This window comes from Pristiophorus japonicus, chromosome 9, assembly GCF_044704955.1.
Source record: "Pristiophorus japonicus isolate sPriJap1 chromosome 9, sPriJap1.hap1, whole genome shotgun sequence".
In the NCBI taxonomy this organism is placed as follows: domain Eukaryota; kingdom Metazoa; phylum Chordata; class Chondrichthyes; family Pristiophoridae; genus Pristiophorus; species Pristiophorus japonicus.
Window position 1 is genome coordinate 226,330,844 of NC_091985.1, and position 18,847 is coordinate 226,349,690.

The 18,847-nt window shown below is 45.4% G+C and overlaps 1 protein-coding gene across 1 annotated transcript in view; it reads right to left on the reverse strand.

The window, feature by feature from the left end:
- LOC139273825 (oocyte zinc finger protein XlCOF7.1-like) overlaps nt 1–18,847 on the reverse strand; it is a 47,332-nt gene that overhangs the window by 27,609 nt on the left and 876 nt on the right. The gene's annotated exons all lie outside the window — the stretch shown is intronic.

Consider the following 18,847-nt stretch of genomic DNA (forward strand, 5'->3'; position numbering starts at 1 on the left):
CCTAGCCCAACCAGTCCGCCTCACACAACTGCAACACCCCTTATACGGAAACATTCTACACTCCACCCCAACCGGAGCCATGTGATCTCCTGGGAGAGGCAAAAACCAGATAAAAACCCAGGCCAATTTAGAGAGAATAAATCTGGGAAAATTCCTCTCTGACCCATCCGAGTAATCGAAACTAGTCCAGGAGATCACCCTGGCCGTATTCTATTCCCTGCAGTACTTACAATTATAACTTCTCCGTCCAGCAAAAGGTCATCCAGTCTAATCCCACTTACCAGCTCTAGATGCATAACCCTGCAGGTTACGGCACTTTAAGTGCCCATCCAACCATCTCTTAAAAGTGGTGAGGATTTCTGCATCCACCACTCTTCCAGGCAGCGAGTTCCAGATCCCCACAACCCTCTGCGTAAAGAAGCCCCCCCTCAAATCCCTTCTAAACCTTCCACCAACCACTTTAAAAATATGTCCCTCATAATAGGCCCCTCCACCAATGGAAATAGGCCCTTACTATCCACTAGGTCCAGGCCCCTCAATATTTTGTACACCTCATTGAGGTCTCCTCTGTTCCATTGAGAACAAACCCAGCCTGTTCAATCTGTCTTCCTAACTAAGATTCTCCATTCCAGGCAGCATCCCAGTGCAATCACGTCCTTCCTATAATATGGCGACCAGAACTGCACGCAGTACTCCAGCTGTGGCATAACCAAAGTATTATACAATTTAAGCATAACCTCCCTGCTCTTACCCTATTCTATGCCTTGGCCAATAAAGGCAAGCATTCCGTATGGCTTCTTAACTACCTTATCCACCTGGCCTGCTACTTTTAAGGATCTGTGGACAAGCACTCCAAGGTCCCTTTGTTCATCTACACTATTAAGTGGCCTACCGCTTAATGTGTATATCTTTTACTTATTAGCCCTTCCAAAGTGCATCACCTCACACTTCTCTGAATTAAATTCCATTTGCCACTGCACTGCCCACTTGACCAGTAGATTGATATCTTCCTGCAGCCCGTGACTTTCCTCTTCATTATCAACCACACAGCCAATTTTAGCATCTGTAAATGTTTTAATCATACTCCCTATATTCAAATCTAAATCGTTGATATATACCACAAAAAGCCAGGTACCCAGTACTGAGCCCTGTGGAACCCCACACATCCTTCCAGTCACAAAAACATCCATCAATCATTACCCTTTGCTTCCTACCTCCAAGCCAATTTTGGATCCAACTTGCTACTTTGCCCTGTATCCCATGGGCTTTAACCTTCATGACTAGTCTACCATGTGGAACATTATCAAAAGCTTTGCTAAAGTCCATATACACTATATTGTACGCACTACCCTCATCGACCCTCTTGGTTACCCTCCTCAAAAAATTCAATCGGGTTAGTCATCCCTTAACAAATCCGTGCTGACTGTCTCTAATTAATCCTTGCCTTTCCAAATGTAGATTTATCTTGTCTTTCATAATTTTTTACAATAATTTTCCCACCACTGAGGTTAGGCTGACAGGCCTGTAATTACTCGGCCTATTCCTTTCTCCCTTCTTAAACAAGGGTACTACATTAGCAGTACTTCAATCCTCCGGCACCATGCCCAGATCCAAAGAGGACTGGAAAATGATGGTCAAGGCCTCTGCTATTTCCTCCTTTACTTTGGTCAACAGCCTGGGATGCATTTCATCCAGGCCTGGGGACTTATCTACTTTCAAAGCTGCTAAACCCCTTAATACTTCCTCTCTCACTATATTTATTTCATCCAGAATATCGCACTCTTCCTCAATAGCAGTATTTGCATTTCCCCTTTCCTTTGTGAAAACAGATGCAAAGTGGAAACCCCATCAACATCTTATGCCTCCACACGAAGATTACCCTCCTTGTCTCTAATAGGCCCTACCCTTTCTTTTGTTACCCTCTTACGCTTAATATATTTATAGAACATCTTAGGGTTTTTCTTAATTTTACTGACCAAGAATTTCCCGTGCTCTCTCTTCGCATTTCTAATATCCTTTTTAATTTTGCTTCTTAACTTTCTATATTCCTCTAAAGATTCTATAGTATTTAGCTGTTGGTATATGACATAAGCGTCCCTTTTTTCTTAATCCTCTCCTGTAAGTCCCGAGACATCCAGGGGGCTCTAGAATTATTTTTCCCAGCCTTTTTATTTAAGGGCACATGTTCGGCCTGAGCCTTCCGGATCTCCTCCTTGAATGCCTCCCACTGTTCCGACACTGATTTACCCACAAGTAGCTGTTTCCAGTCCACTATGGCCAAATCACTCCTTAACTTAGCAAAATTAGCTTTTCCCCAATTCGGAACTTTTATTCCAGGCCTACTCTTGTCCTTATTCATAACCAACTTGAATTTGACTGAATTATGGTCACTGGCACCCAAGTGCTCTCCCACTAATACCCCTTCAACCTGCCCAGCTTCATTCCCCAAAACCGCCCCCTCTCGTGTTGGGCTTGCTAAATACTGACTAAAAAAGTTCTCTTGAATGCATTTCAAGAATTCCGCACCCTCTATACCCATCACACTAAATTTGTCCCAATCAATATTTGGATAGTTAAAATCCCTTACTATTACTATCCTATGGTTTTTGGACTTCACAGCAATTTGCCTACATATTTGCTCCTCTATTTCCCTCCCACTGTTTGGGAGTCTATAATACACACCCAGCAGTGTGATTGCCCCTTTTTTATTTTTCAATTCGACCCATATGGCCTCATTTGATGATCCCTCCAACATATCATCCCTCCTCACTGCTGTAATAGTTTCTTTTATCAGTACCGCAACGCGCACCCCACCCCCTCCCCACTTTTACCCCTCTCTCTATCTTGTCTAAAAATCCTGTAATCAGGAACATTGAGCTGCCAAACCTGCCCCTCTTTCAGCCATGTTTCTGTAATGGCTATAATGTCATACTCCCAAGTGTCTACCTGTGCTCTTAGCTCATCCGCCTTATACGATATAATCCTTGCATTAAAGTATATACCATTCAGCATAGTGAGTATTGAACTGAACCCAGCCAGAGCCAGCACCTTCTGGTTAGGAGAGGGGAACCAGTGAGTGTAGAACTGAACCCAGCCAGAGTCAGCACCTTCACGGGAAGAGAGGGAGGGGATAAGAGTTCACGGGATTGTGGGTAATATATTAACATGGATAGAGGATTGGCTAACTAACAGAAAACAGAGAGTCAGGATAAATGGTTCATTCTCGGATTGGCAATCAGTAACTAGTGGGGTGCCCCAGGAATCAGTGCTGGGATGCCAACTATTTACAATCTATATTAACGACTTGGAAGAAGGGACTGAGTGTAACATAGCCACGTTTGCCGACGATACAAAGATGGGAGGAAACGCAATGTGTGAGGCGGACACAAAAAATTTGCAAAAGGACATAGACAGGCTAAGTGAGTGGGCAAAAATTTGGCAGATGGAATATAATGTTGGAAAGTGTGAGGTCATGCACTTCGGCAGAAAAAAATCAAAGAGCAAGTTATTATTTAAATGAAGAAAGATTGCAAAGTGCTGCAGTACAGCAGGACCTGGGGGTACTTGTGCATGAAAGACAAAAGGTTAGTATGCAGGTACAGCAAGTGATCAGGAAGGCCAATGGAATCTTGCAAAGGGGATGGAGTATAAAAGCAGTGAAGTCTTGCTACAGTTGAACAAGGTGTTGGTGAGGCCACACCTGGAATACTGTGTGCAGTTTTGGTTTCCATAATTATGAAAGAATATACTTGCTTTGAAGGTTCACTAGGTTGATTCCAGAGATGAGGGGGTTGACTTATTAAGAAAGTTTGAGTAAGTTGGGCCTCTACTCATTGGAATTCAGAAGAATGAGAGGTGATCTTATCGAAACGTATAAGATTATGAGGGGGCTTGACAAGGTGGATGCGGGAGGATGTTTACATTGATGGGGGAGACTAGAACTAGAGGGCATGAACTTAGAATAAGGGGCCGCCTATTTAAAACAAGATGAGGAGAAATTTCTTCTCAGAGGGTTGTGGATCTGTCGAATTCGCTGCCTCAGAGAGCTGTGGAAGCTGGGACATTGAATACATTTAAGACAGAAATAGACAGTTTCTTAAACGATAAGGGAATAAGGGGCCATGGGGAGCGGGCAGGGCAACCAGAGAGTCTATATCTGAACCCAGCCAGAGTCAGCACCTTCAGGGGAGGAGAGGGAGGGGAACCAGTGAATGCAGAACTGAACCCAGCCAGAGTCTACCCACATTCAGGGGAGGAGAGGGAGGGGTAAGCCATTTAGGACTGAGATGAGGAGAAACTTCTTCACCCAGAGAGTGGTGAACCTGTGGAATTCTCTACCACAGAACGTTGTTGTGGCCAATTCACTAAATATATTCAAAAGGGAGTTAGATGAAGTCCTTACTACTAGGGGGATCAAGGGGTATGGCGAGAAGGGGGTACTGAAGTTGCATATTCAACCATGAACTCATTGAATGGCGGTGCAGGCTAGAAGGGCCGAATGGCCTACTCCTGCACCTATTTTCTATGTTTCTAACCAGAGAGTCTATATCGGAACCCAGCCAGAGTTAGCACCTACAGGGGAGGAAAGGGAGGGGAATCAGAGAGTGTAGAACTGAACCCAGCCAGAGTCAGTACCTACAGGACAGGAGAAAGAGGGGAACCAATGAGTGCAGAACTGAACCCCAGCCAGAGTCAGCACCTTCAGGTTCACTCCCTGGTTCCCCTCCCGTCTGTTGTAGCAATCCCCTAGGCATGGGAATGGAGACAAGTCCAGACCAAAACTGTGCGCAGTACTCCAGGTGTGGTCTTACCAACGCCCTATACAGTTGTAGCAGGACTTCCTTACTTTTCTATTCCTTCCTCCTTGCAATAAAGTCCAGCATTCCATTTGGGTTCCTGATCACTTGCTGTACCTGCATGCTAACGTTTTGTGTTTCATGCACCAGGAACCCCAGCTCCTGCTGTACTGCAGCACCTTGCAATTTTTCTCCATTTAAATAACAACTTGTTTTTCATTTTTTTTTCTGCCAAAGTGCATAACCTCACACTTTCCAACATTATACTCCACCTGCCAAATTGTCAGTTGGAACAGATTGGAGAAGATGGCGCGCGAACACACTGTACTCCAGATTGAGGGAATTGTTACCCGATCTGTGTTATGCAGCGCTCTTAATAAACTCTGGAAAGACAATTTGTGTTCCTGTGAGTTTGATTATCTGGTATCTGAAACCCTGGTTCTCCGGATCATTAGAGTCAATCTCAGTGTGTGGAAAAGGATTCCCTGGTGTATCTTATCCACTGACACACCAGTGTCCACACTGTGACTGCGGTGGGTCGATTCCAGATTCCGATGCCTTTGATCACATCCATGCACGGCCCCCATTAAAGTGACATCGACTGCCCCATCCTATTCTGAGTATTTGCAGCAGTTAACGAGACTGCCACCTTTCTGTCTTCTCTTTTGTAATTAAAGGGACATTGTGTCTCCTTACCTCAGCGTAACACCTAGATATTTAAAGGGACATTGTCTCTGTTTCCATGGAATCATAGAATAGCACAGGAGGCGGCCATTTGGTCAATCCAGTCTCCGCCGCATATTGTGTAGAGCAATCCAGTCAGTCCCACTGCTCCACTCTTGACCCATAGTCCTGCATTTGTTTTCCTTCAAGTATTTATCCAGTTCCCTTTTGAAAGCTGCTGTTAAATCTGTTTCCACCGCCCTTTCAGGCACTGTGTTCCAGATCATGACGACTTGCTATGAAAAAATAGTTTATGTAACTGAAGTCCATCATTCCTGGAACCATTCTCGTAAATCATTTCTGCACCTTCTCTAAGGCCTTCACATTCTTCCTAAAGTGCGGTGCCCAGAATTGGACACAATACTCCAGTTGGGGCCGAATCAGTGTTTTATACAGGTTCATCATAATTTCTATGCTTTTGTACTCTATACCTCTATTCATGAAGCCCAGGATCCCGTAAGCGTCTTTAACCGCTTTCTCAAGCTGCCCTACCACCTTCAACGATTTGTGCACATATACCCCATGGTCTCTCTGTTCATGCATCCCCTTTTGGATTGTACCCTTTAGTTTATATTTCCTCACCTCCATTCTTTCGACCAACATGCATCACTTTGCATTTTTCTGCATTAAATTTCATCTGCCACGTGTCCGCCCATTTCACCAGCCTGTCTATGTCTTCCTGAAGTCTATCACTATCCTCCTCATTGTTCACTCTACTTCCAAGTTTTGTGTCATCTGCAAATTTTGAAGTTGTGCCCTGAACACCCACATCCAAGTCATCGAGTCACATACACTGCAAATCCATCTTAGTCTGCCTCGCTTTTGCCCCATCTGATCCCTCCTATTCCTGAACTATTCTTTACTCTGGTGCTATTTCTCACTCTTACATCTTCTATTTACGGCCTTCTGGTCTCCCCCAAAAGTGGAAACTGACATAGGAGGAGAGACTGGATCGACTGGGCCTGTATTCACTGGAGTTTAGAAGGATGAGAGGGGATCTCATCGAAACATAAAATTCTGACGGGACTGGACAGGTTAGATGCAGGAAGAATGTTCCCGTTGTTGGGGAAGTCCAGAACCAGGGGACACAGTCTAAGGATAAGGGGTAAGCCATTTAGGACCGAGATGAGGAGAAACTTCTTCACTCAGAGTTGTTGGAATTCCAACAACTGTGGAATTCCCTGCCGCAGAGAGTTGTTGATGCCAGTTCATTGGATATATTCAAGAGGGAGTTAGATATGGCCCTTACGGCTAAAGGGATCAAGGGGTATGGAGAGAAAGCAGGAAAGGGGTACTGAGGTGAATGATCAGCCACGATCTTATTGAATGCTGGTGCAGGCTTGAAGGGCCGAATGGCCTACTCCTACACTTATTTTCTATGTTTCTCTACAGCTACGCTGAAACCCTCTCATAATCTTACTGACCGCCATCAGGCCACCCCTCAGCCTTCTCTTATCTAGAATATCGAGCCTCCAGCCTGTTCAACGTTTCCTGATCAGTTTATCCTCTCAGTACTGGTTAAATCTTTGTGAATCTTTCGTTGCACATACCACTGATGTGAGGCTAACTGGCCAATGGTTCCTTGTTTTCTCTCCCCTCCTTTCTTGAACAGCGGGGTTACATTTACCACCTTCTGATCATAGAAAATGACAGCACAGAAGTAGGCTGGCCATTCAGCCCATCGTGTCTGTGCCGGCTGACAAAGAGCTATTCAGCCTAATCCCACTTTACAGCTCTTGGGCCGTAGCTTTGTAGTTTACCACACTTCAAGTGGATATCCAGGTACGCTTTAATGCTATGAGGGTTTCTGCCTCTACCACCCTTTCAGGCAGTGAGTTCCAGACCCCCACCATGCTCTGGGTGAAAAAAATTCTCCTCAAAATCTCTGACCAATTAAATCTATGCCCCCTAGTTGTTGACCCCTCTAACGGAAATAGGTCCTTCCTATCCACTCTATCTCGGCCCCTCATAATTTTATACACCTTAATTAGGTCTACCCTCAGCCTCCTCTGTTCCAAACTATCCCCGGGGACCGGTCTAAAACCTCAAGAATTCTGGAAGGTCAAAACCAAGACTCGAGGAGCAGTTGGTAAACTCTACAGCATGTAATCTGGGATAAAGTTAATTCCAAACTGACAGAAGGAGGAGAACTGCTGTTCCTTTAACTACCACAAACTCCTGTGTGGAGGAGAGGGGGAGATACAGTCTGTCCCACTTTGGTAGGAAAAACATAAGGACAAAGTATTATTTAAATGGTGATGGCTTGGGAAGTGTGGATGTAGAGGGACCTGGGTGTCCTTGTACTGCACTCATTGAAAGCAAACAAGCAGTTAGGAAGGCAAATGGTATGTTGGCCTTCATCGCAAGAGAATTTGAGTACAGGAGCAAGGATGTCTTACTACAGTTATACAGGGCCTTGGTGAGACCGCACCTGGAGTATTGTGTGCAGTTTTGGGTACTTACCTAAGAAAGGATATACTTGCCATAGAGGGAGCGCATGCGAAGGTTCACTAGACTAATTCCTGGGATGGCAGGACTGTCCTATGAGGAGAGATTGGGTCGACTAGGCCTGTATTCACTAGAGTTTAAAAAGAGTGAGAGGACATCTCATTGAAACATGTAAAATTCTGACTGGATTGGACAGACTGGTTGCGGGGAGGATATTTCCCCTGGCTGGGAAGTCTAGAACAAGGTCACAGCTTCAGGATACGGGGTAGGAAATTTAGGACTGAAACGAGGAGAAATGTTTTCACTCAGAGGGTGGTGAACCTGTGGAATTCTCTACCACAGAAGGCTGTGGAGGCCAAGTCACTGAACATATTTAAGAGGGAGATAGATAGATTTCTATACGCAAAAGGCATCAAATGGTTATGACGAAAAAGCGGGAATATGGTGTTGAGATAGAGGATCAGCCATGATCATACTGAATGGCGGTGCAGACTCGAAGGGCCAAATGGCCTACTACTGCTCCTATTTCTAGTCCCACAACAAAATTAGAGACGCTGTCCCTTTTATTGATGAATTTTAAAGTCTGTATTAAAATGTGAGCCAGTGGGTTCTGATCCCCAGAGCCTTGTGTCCAATAAGGGCCCACAGCCTCCTCTGGCCCCAGGCCCTGAACAAGTGACTGCACTCCCCGACTGGTTGGAGGACCCACCTCCGGCTCGCTTCTCCAGCCCCGTCCCGCTCACTCCCCATTGGTCGGAAGCTCCCGTCAATCAGGCCGTATGCCCGGGTCACGTGTCCCTCGAGCGCGCTGCCAAACTGTGGAAACTGGGCCGGGGACCCGGACGGGAGGACTGTCCCTTTATTCTCTCCCCATCTCCTCTCCCGCTCTGAGAAACTCACTGATTCTGCTTTTATCGGACACCGGCCTCAGCCCAGACTGTGGGCTGGGAAGCTTCCTCATCACCCGGTGAAGGCCTCAAGCCCAGTGTCTGCACTGCGGGGACATGCCCGGGAGAGCAGGGTCAGTGGCCGCCATCTTGCTGATGGCTTTATCCGTGGGGACAGGCCTGGATGACGGCGCCTGCGAGGCCATCTTGGTGCAGGAACAGAGTGGGCAGGACTTCAGGGTCCCAGTGACCGGGAAATAAACAACAACTTGTAATTATATAGCATCTTTCAGGACCACTGGACGTCTCAAACCCATTACAGCCAATGAAGAACTTTTGGAGTGTAGTCACTGTTGTAATGTGGGAAATGCGGCAGCCAATTTGTGCACAGCAAGCTCTCACAAACAGCAATGTGATAATTTTTTTTCCCCCAGAGATGTTGATTGAGGGATAGCTATTGAGTAGGACACTGGGGATAACTCCCTTGCTATTCTTATCCATCGTGCCATGGGATTTTTTTTACATCCACCCGAGGTTTAACGTCTCATCCAAAAGACGGCACCTCCGACAATGCAGCATTCCCTCAGCACGGCACAGGAGTGTCAACCTAGATTTATGTGCCATGGTTTCTGGAGTGGGACTTTTGAACCCACATCCTTGTGACTCAGGTGAGTGTGCTACCCATGGAGCCACAGTATTTTTTGCCCCAAAAAACTGACACCGAGCCAAATAAGGAGAAATTAGGGCAAATGACGAAAAGCTTGGTCAAAGAGGTAGGTTTTAAGGAGCGTCTTAAAGGAAGAAAGAGAGGTGGAGAGGTTTAGGGAGGGTGTTCCAATGGTTGAGCGTATGAATACAAGAAGTAATAACTGGAGGAGGCAATTTGGCCCTTCAAGCCTTGTCTACTCAATCTCTCCTCAGAGGGCAATCCTCTTATCCTAGGAACCAGTCCAGTGAATCTTGGTTGCACTTCCTCTGTGAGAAGTATTACTTTCCTTGGGTAAGGAGACCAGAACTGTACACAGTACTCCAGGTGTGGCCTTACCAATGCCCTGTATAATTGCAGTAAGACTTCTTTACTCTTATATTCTGATCCCTTTGCAACAAAATCTAACACACCATTTGCTTTCGTAATTGTTTGCTGTACCCACATGTTAACTTTCTGTGATTCATGTACAAGGATACCCAGGTCCTTCTGAATGCAAATATTTCAGAGTCTATCATTCAAAACATATTGCTTTTCTTACCAAAGTGGATAACTTCACACTTCCCCACATTGTATTACATTTGTCATGTCCTTGTCCACTCAGTCAACCTGTCTATAGCTTTCTGCAACCACTTTGTAACGGGAAAGGGTTAATTAATAACCTTATAGTAAAGGAGCCTTTTGGGGAAGAGTGACCATAATGATAGAACATAAGAACATAACATAAGGGCATAAGAATTAGGAACAGGAGTAGGCCATCTAGCCCCTCGAGCCTGCTCCGCCAATCAACAAGATCATGGCTGATCTGGCCGTGGACTCAGCTCCACTTACCCACCCGCTCCCCGTAACCCTTAATTCCCTTATTGGTTAAAAATCTATCTATCTGTGATTTGAATACATTCAATGAGCTAGCCTTAACTGCTTCCTTGGGCAGAGAATTCCACAGATTCACAACCCTCTGGGAGAAGAAATTCCTTCTCAACTTGGTTTTAAATTGGCTCCCCCGTATTTTAAGGCTGTGCCCCCTAGTTCTAGTCTCCCCGACCAGTGGAAACAACCTCTCTGCCTCTATCTTGTCTATCCCTTTCATTATTTTAAATGTTTCTATAAGATCACCCCTCATCCTTCTGAACTCCAACGAGTAAAGACTCAGTCTACTCAATCTATCATCATAAGGTAACCCCCTCATCTCCGGAATCAGCCTAGTGAATCGTCTCTGTACCCCCTCCATGGCCAGTATATTCTTCCTTAAGTAAGGTGACCAAAACTGTACACAATACTCCAGGTGTGGTCTCACCAAGGCCCTGTACAACTGTAGCAACACCTCCCTGCCCCTGTACTCAAATCCCCTCGCTATGAAGGCCAACATGCCATTTGATTTCGTAACCGCCTGCTGTACCTGCATGCCAACCTTCAATGACTGATGTACCATGACACCCAGGTCTCTTTGCACCTCCCCTTTTCCTAATCTGTCACCATTCAGATAATAGTCTGTCTCTCTGTTTTTACCACCAAAGTGGATAACCTCACATTTATCAACATTATACTTCATCTGCCATGCATTTTCCCACTCACCTAACCTATCCAAGTCACTCTGCAGCCTCATAGCATCCTCCTCGCAGCTCACACTGCCACCCAACTTAGTGTCATCCGCAAATTTGGAGATATTACATTTAATTCCCTCGTCTAAATCATTAGTGTATAGTGTAAACAGCTGGGGCCCCAGCACAGAACCTTGCGGTACCCCACTAGTCACTGCCTGCCATTCTGAAAAGTCCCCATTTACTCCTACTCTTTCCTTCCTGTCTGACAACCAGTTCTCAATCCATGTCAGCACACGACCCCCAATCCCATGTGCTTTAACTTTGCACATTAATCTCTTGTGTGGGACCTTGTCAAAAGCCTTCTGAAAGTCCAAATATACCACATCAACTGGTTCTCTCTTGTCCACTCTACTGGAAACATCCTCAAAAAATTCAAGATTTGTCAAGCATGATTTCCCTTTCACAAATCCATGCTGACTTGGACCTATCATGTCACCTCTTTCCAAATGCACTGCTATGACATCCTTAATAATTGATTCCATCATTTTACCCACTACCGATGTCATGCTGACCGGTCTATCTCTCTCCCTCCTTTTTTAAAAAGTTACATTGGCTACCCTCCACTCCATAGGAACTGATCCAGTATCAATGGAATGTTGGAAAATGACTGTCAATGCATCCGCTATTTCCAAGGCCACCTCCTTAAGTACTCTGGGATGCAGTCCATCAGGCCCTGGGGATTTATCGGCCTTCAATCCCATCAATTTCCCCAACACAATTTCCCGACTAATAAAGATTTCCCTCAGTTCCTCCTCCTTGCTAGACCTTCCGACCCCTTTTATATCCGGAAGGTTGTTTGTGTCCTCCTTAGTGAATACCGAACCAAAGTACTTGTTCAATTGGTCCGCCATTTCTTTGTTCCCCGTTAATGACTTCCCCTGATTCTGACTGCAGGGGACCTACGTTTGTCTTTACTAACCTTTTTCTCTTTACATATCTATAGAAACTTTTGCAATCCATCTTAATGTTCCCTGCAAGCTTCTTCTCGTACTCCATTTTCCCTGCCCTAATCAAACCCTTTGTCCTCCTCTGCTGAGTTCTAAATTTCTCCCAGTCCCCAGGTTCGCTGCTATTTCTGGCCAATTTGTATGCCACTTCCTTGACTTTAATACTATCCCTGATTTCCCTTGATAGCCACGTTTGAGCCACCTTCCCTTTTTTATTTTTATGCCAGACAGGAATGTACAATTGTTGTAGTTCATCCATGCGGTCTGTAAATGTCTGCCATTGCCCATCCACTGTCAACCCCTTAAGTATCATTCGCCAATCTATCCTAGCCAATTCACGCCTCATACCTTCAAAGTTACCCTTCTTTAAGTTCTGGACCATGGTCTCTGAATTAACTGTTTCATTCTCCATCCTAATGCAGAATTCCGCCATATTATGGTCACTCTTCCCCAAGGGGCCTCGCACAACGAGATTGCTAATTACTCCTCTCTCATTACACAACACCAAACCCAAGATGGCCTCCCCTCTAGTTGGTTCCTCGACATATTGGTCTAAAAAACCATCCCTTATGCACTCCAGGAAATCCTCCTCCGCCATATTGCTTCCAGTTTGGTTAACCCAATCTATGTGCATATTAAAGTCACCCATTATAACTGCTGCACCTTTATTGCACGCACCCCTAATTTCATGTTTGATGCCCTCCTCAACATCACTGCTACTGTTTGGAGTCTGTACACAACTCCCACTAACGTTTTTTGCCCTTTGGTGTTCTGCAGCTCTACCCATATAGATTCCACATCATCCAAGCTAATGTCCTTCCGAACTATTGCCTTAATTTCCTCCTTAACCAGCAATGCTACCCCACCTCCTTTTCCTTTTATTCTATCTTTCCTGAATGTTGAATACCCCTGGATGTTGAGTTCCCAGCCCTGATCATTCTGGAGCCACGTCTCCGTAATCCCAATCACATCATATTTGTTAACATCTATTTGCAGTTAATTCATCCACCTTATTGCGGATACTCCTTGCATTAAGACACAAAGCCTTCAGGCTTTTTTTTTAACACCCTTTGTCCTTTTAGAATTTTGCTGTACAATGGCCCTTTTTGTTCTTTGCCTTGGGTTTCTCTGCCCTCCACCTTTCCTCATCTCCTTTCTGTCTTTTGCTTTTGCCTCCTTTTTGTTTCCCTCTGTCTCCCTGCATTGGTTCCCATCCCCCTGCCATATTAGTTTAACTCCTCCCCAACAGCACTAGCAAACACTCCCCCTAGGACATTGGTTCCGGTCCTGCCCAGGTGCAGTCCGTCCAGTTTGTACTGGTCCCAGTTCCCCCAGAACCGGTTCCAATGCCCCAGGAATTTGAATCCCTCCCTGCTGCACCACTGCTCAAGACACATATTCATCTGCACTATCCTGCGATTCCTACTCTGACTAGCACGTGGCACTGGTAGCAATCCCAAGATTACTACTTTTGAGGTCCTACTTTTTAATTTAGCTCCTAGCTCCTTAAATTCGTTTCGTAGGACCTCATCCCTTTTTTTAACCTATGTCGTTGGTACCAATGTGCACCATGACAACTGGCTGTTCTCCCTCCCTTTTTAGAATGTCCTGCACCCGCTCCGAGACATCCTTGACCCTTGCTCCAGGGAGGCAACATACCATCCTGGAGTCTCAGTTGTGGCCGCAGAAACGCCTATCTATTCCCCTTACAATTGAATCCCCTATCACTATCGCTCTCCCACTCTTTTTCTTGCCCTCTTGTGCAACAGAGCCAGCCACGGTGCCATGAACTTGGCTGCTGCTGCCCTCCCCTGATGAGTCATCCCCCTCAACAGTACCCAAAGCAGTGTACCCTATATACAGTCCGATCAAACACTCCCAGGGCTAGTACAGCGTGATTTAGATATAGAGTAAAGCTCCCTCTACACTGTCTGATCAAACGCTCCCAGAGCAGGTACTGCGTGGGTTAGATCGAAAGTAAAGCTCCCTCTACACTGTCCCATGAAACACTCCCAGGGCAGGTACAGCACGGGTTAGATAACGAGTAAAGCTCCCTCTACACTGCCCCATCAAACACTCCCAGGGATGCTACAGCACAGGTAAGATACAGAGTAAAGCTTCCTCTACACTCTCCCAGGCCAGATACTGCACTGGTTAAATACAGAATAAAGATCTCCCTACACTGTCCCATCAAAGACTCCCAGGGCAGGTACTCGGGCATGTTACCAATATCTTCCCTGATCCCAAGGCTGGGAGATATACTGTGAAAATTATGGGAAGCTCGGACTTGTCCATGAGAGTAACCGACGGAAAGAGAACTGAAATAATCCAGAGTAATTATGTGTTGGTCGTGGCTCAGTGGTAGCAGTCTAATCTCTGAGTCAGTACATTGTGGGATCAAGTCCACCTCCAGAGCCTGGAGCATAAAATTTAGGCAGACGTTCCAATGCAGTACAGAGGGAGCACTGCACTGTCAGAGGTGCCACCTTTCACTTGAGACATTCAACCGAGGCCCCATTTGACCTCTCAAGTGGGCTTAAATGATCCCATGACGGTATTTCAAAGTAAGTGGGAGTTTTCCTGGTGTCCTGGCTAACATTTATCGCTCAACCAACATCACTAAAACAGATTCTCTGGTCATTATCACATTGCTGTTTGTGGGAGCTTGCTGTGCACAAATTGGTTGCTGCATTTCCTCCATTACACCAGCGACTGCACTTAAAAGGTACGTGATTGGCTGTAAAGGGCTTTGGGACATCCTGGGGTGGTGAAACATAGAAAAAGTATTGAAATTTACAGCGCAGAAGTAGGCCATTTCGGCCCAGCGTGTCCATGCCGGCCAACAAAGAGCCGCACGGCCCTCGGTCAGCAGACCTGAAGGTTACATATAAACTTACGAACAATGAATGTTGACAGAAAGGCAAAGAGCACCCAACCCAACCAGTCCGCCTCACACAACTGTGACACCCCTTAACTGAAACCTTCTATACTCCACCCCAATCGGAGCCATGTGATCTCCTGAGAGAGGCAAAAACCAGATAAAAACCCAGGCCAATTTAGGGAGAAGAAAATCTGGGAAAATTCCTCTCCGACCCATCCAGGCGGTCAAAACTAGTCCAGGAGATCACCTTGGCCGTATTCTATTCCTGCAGTACTTACCATTATATCTGCTCCGTCTAACAAAAGGTCATCCTGTCTAATCCCAATTACCAGCTCTAGGCCCATAACCCTGAAGGTTACTGCACTTTAAGTGCCCATCCAACCATCTCTTAAAAGTGGTGAGGGTTTCTGCATCCGCCACTCTTCCAGTCAACAAGTTCCAGATCCCCACAACCCTCTGTGTAAAGAAGCCCCCCCCCCCCTCAAAACCTTCCACCAATCACCTTAAAACTATGCCCTCTCGTAATAGACCCCTCCATCAATGGAAGTAGACCCTTACTATCTACTATGTCCAGGCCCCTCAATAAGGTCTCCTCTCAACCTCCTCTGTTCCAATGAGAACAAACCCAGCTTATCCAATCTGTCCTCATAACTAAGATTCTCCATTCCAGGCAGCATCCTAGTAAATCTCCTTTGCACCCTCTCCAGTGCAACCACATCCTTCCATAATATGGCAACCAGAACTGCACACAGTATTCCAGCTATGGCCTAACCAAAGTATTATACAATTTAAGCATAATCTCCCTGCTCTTATATTCTATGCCTCGGCCAGTAAAGGCAAGCATTCCGTATGCCTTCTGAACCACCTTATCCACCTGGCCTGCTACTTTCAGGGATCTGAACTCCAAGGTCCCTTTGTTCATCTACACTATTAAAGTGGCCTACGGCTTAATGTGTATACCCTTTCTTTATTAGCCCTCCCAAAGTGCATCACCTCACATTTCTCTGAATTAAATTCCATGTGCCACTGCTCTGCCCACCTGACCAGTAGATTGATATCCTCCTGTAGCCCATGACTATCCTTTTCATCATCAACCACACAACTAATTTTAGTGTTGTCTGCAAACTTCTTAATCATACTCCCTATATTCAAATCTAAATCGTTGATATATACCACAAAAAGCCAGTACAGAGCACTGCGGAACCCCACTGGAAACATCCTTCCAGTCACAAAAACATCCATCAATCATTACACTTTGCTTCCTACCTCCAAGCCAATTTTGGATCCAACTTGCCACTTTGCTTTGCATCCCATGAGCTTTAACCTTCATGACCAGTCTACCATGTGGGACCTTATCAAAAGCCTTGCTAAAGTCCATATATACCACATCGTACACACTACCCTCATCGACCCTCTTAGTTACCTCCTCAAAAAAATCAATCAGGTTACCAAACACAATCTGCCCTTAACAAATCCATGCTGACTGTCCCTAATTAATCCTTGCCTTTCCAAATGTAGATTTATCCTGTCTTTCAGGATTTTTTCCAATAATTTTCCCACTACTGCGGTTAGGCTGACAGGTCTATAATTATTCGGCCTATCCCTTTTTTCCTTCTTAAACAAGGGTACTACATTAGCAGTTCTCCAATCCTCTGGCACCATGCCCAGATCCAAAGAGGACTGGAAAATAATGGTCAAGGCCTCTGCTATTTCCTCCTTTACTTCGCTCAAAAGCCTGGGATGCATTTCATCTGGGCTGCTAAACTCCTTAATACTTCCTCTCTCTCTCTATTTATTTCATCCAGAATATCACACTCCTCCTTGATAACAGTATCTGCATTACCCCTTTCCTTTGTGAAAACAGATGCATTAAGATGCAGTGGGCTCAGGTTGCTGTCCTTGCAGCATGGACTTGTGCTTTAAGGGTAAGAAATGCAACCCCTATTAGGGCCAGGGGGAGATTGGGGGAGAAATTGTGTCGGATGGCATGGGATAAAGTTGTTCAGCAGCGGGATATGTTAGAGGGATCATCAAATGAGGTCATATAGAAACATAGAAAATAGGTGCAGGAGTAGGCCATTCGGCCCTTCGAGCCTGCAACTTCAGTTCCCCATTCCTGCTTTCTCGCCATACCCCTTGATCCCTCTAGTAGTAAGGACTGCATCTAACTCCTTTTTGAATATATTTAGTGAATTGGCCTCAACAACTTTGTGGTAAAGAATTCCATGGATTCACCACTCTCTGGGTGAAGAAGTTTCTCCTCATCTCGGTCCTAAATGGCTTACCCCTTATCCTTAGACTGTAACCCCTGGTTCTGGACTTCCCCAACATTGGGAACATTCTTCCTGCATCTAACCTGTCTAAACCCGTCAGAATTTTAAACGTTTCTATGAGATCCCCTCTCATTCTTCTGAACTCCAGTGAATACAAGCCCAGTTGATCCAGTCTTTCTTGATATGTCAGTCCCACCATCCCGGGAATCAGTCTGGTGAACCTTCACTGCACTCCCTCAATAGCAAGAAAGAACTTCCTCAAGTTAGGAAACCAAAACTGTACACAATACTCCAGGTGTGGCCTCACCAAGGCCCTGTACAACTGTAGCAACACCTCCCTGCCCCTGTACTCAAATCCCCTCGCTATGAAGGCCAACATGCCATTTGCTTTCTTAACCGCCTTCTGTACCTGCATCCCAACCTTCAATAACTGATGTACCATGACACCGTGGCACCTCCCCTTTTCCTAATCTGTCACCATTCAGATAATAATCTGTCTCTCTGTTTTTACCACCAAAGTGGATAACCTCACATTTATCCACATTATACTTCATCTGCCATGCATTTGCCCACTCACCTAACCTATCCAAGTCGCTCTGCAGCCTCACAGCATCCTCCTCGCAGCTCACACTGCCACCCAACTTAGTGTCATCCGCAAATTTGGAGATACTACATTTAATCCCCTCGTCTAAATCATTAATGTACAATGTAAACAGCTGGGGCCCCAGCACAGAACTTTGCAATACCCCACTAGTCACTGCCTGCCATTCTGAAAAGTACCCATTTACTCCTACTCTTTTCTTCCTGTCTGCCAACCAGTTCTCAATCCACGTCAGCACACTACCCCCAATCCCATGTGCTTTAACTTTGCACATTAATCTCTTGTGTGGGACCTTGTCGAAAGCCTTCTGAAAGTCCAAATACACCACATCAACTGGTTCTCCCTTGTCCACTCTACTGGAAACATCCTCAAAAAATTCCAGAAGATTTGTCAAGCATGATTTCCCTTTCACAAATCCATGCTGACTTGGACCTATCATGTCACCTCTTTCCAAATGCGCTGCTATTACATCCTTAATAATTGATTCCATCGAGGGGTCGAATTGAAAAATAAAAAAGGGGCGATCACACTGCCAACATCTTCCGCCTCCATACAAAGATTACCCTCACGGTCTCCAATAGGCCATACCCTTTCTTTAGTTACCCTCTTACTCTTAATATATTTATAGAAAATATAAGGGTTTTCCTTAATTTTACTGGCCAATAATTTCCCGTGCTCTCTCTTAGCATTCCTAATATCCTTTTTAATTTTGCTTCTTAACTTTCTATATTCCTCTAAAGATTCTAAAGTAGTTAGCCGTTGGTATATGACATTAGCGTCCCTTTTTTCCTTAATTCTCCCCTGTAAGTCCCGAGACATCCAGGGGGCTCTAGAATTATTTTTCCCAGCCTTTTTCTTTAAGGGCACATGTTTGGCCTGAGCCTTCAGGGATCTCCTCCTTAAATGCCTCCCACTGTTCCGACACTGATTTACCCACACGTAGCTGTGTCCGGTCCACTATGGCCAAATCACGCCTTAACT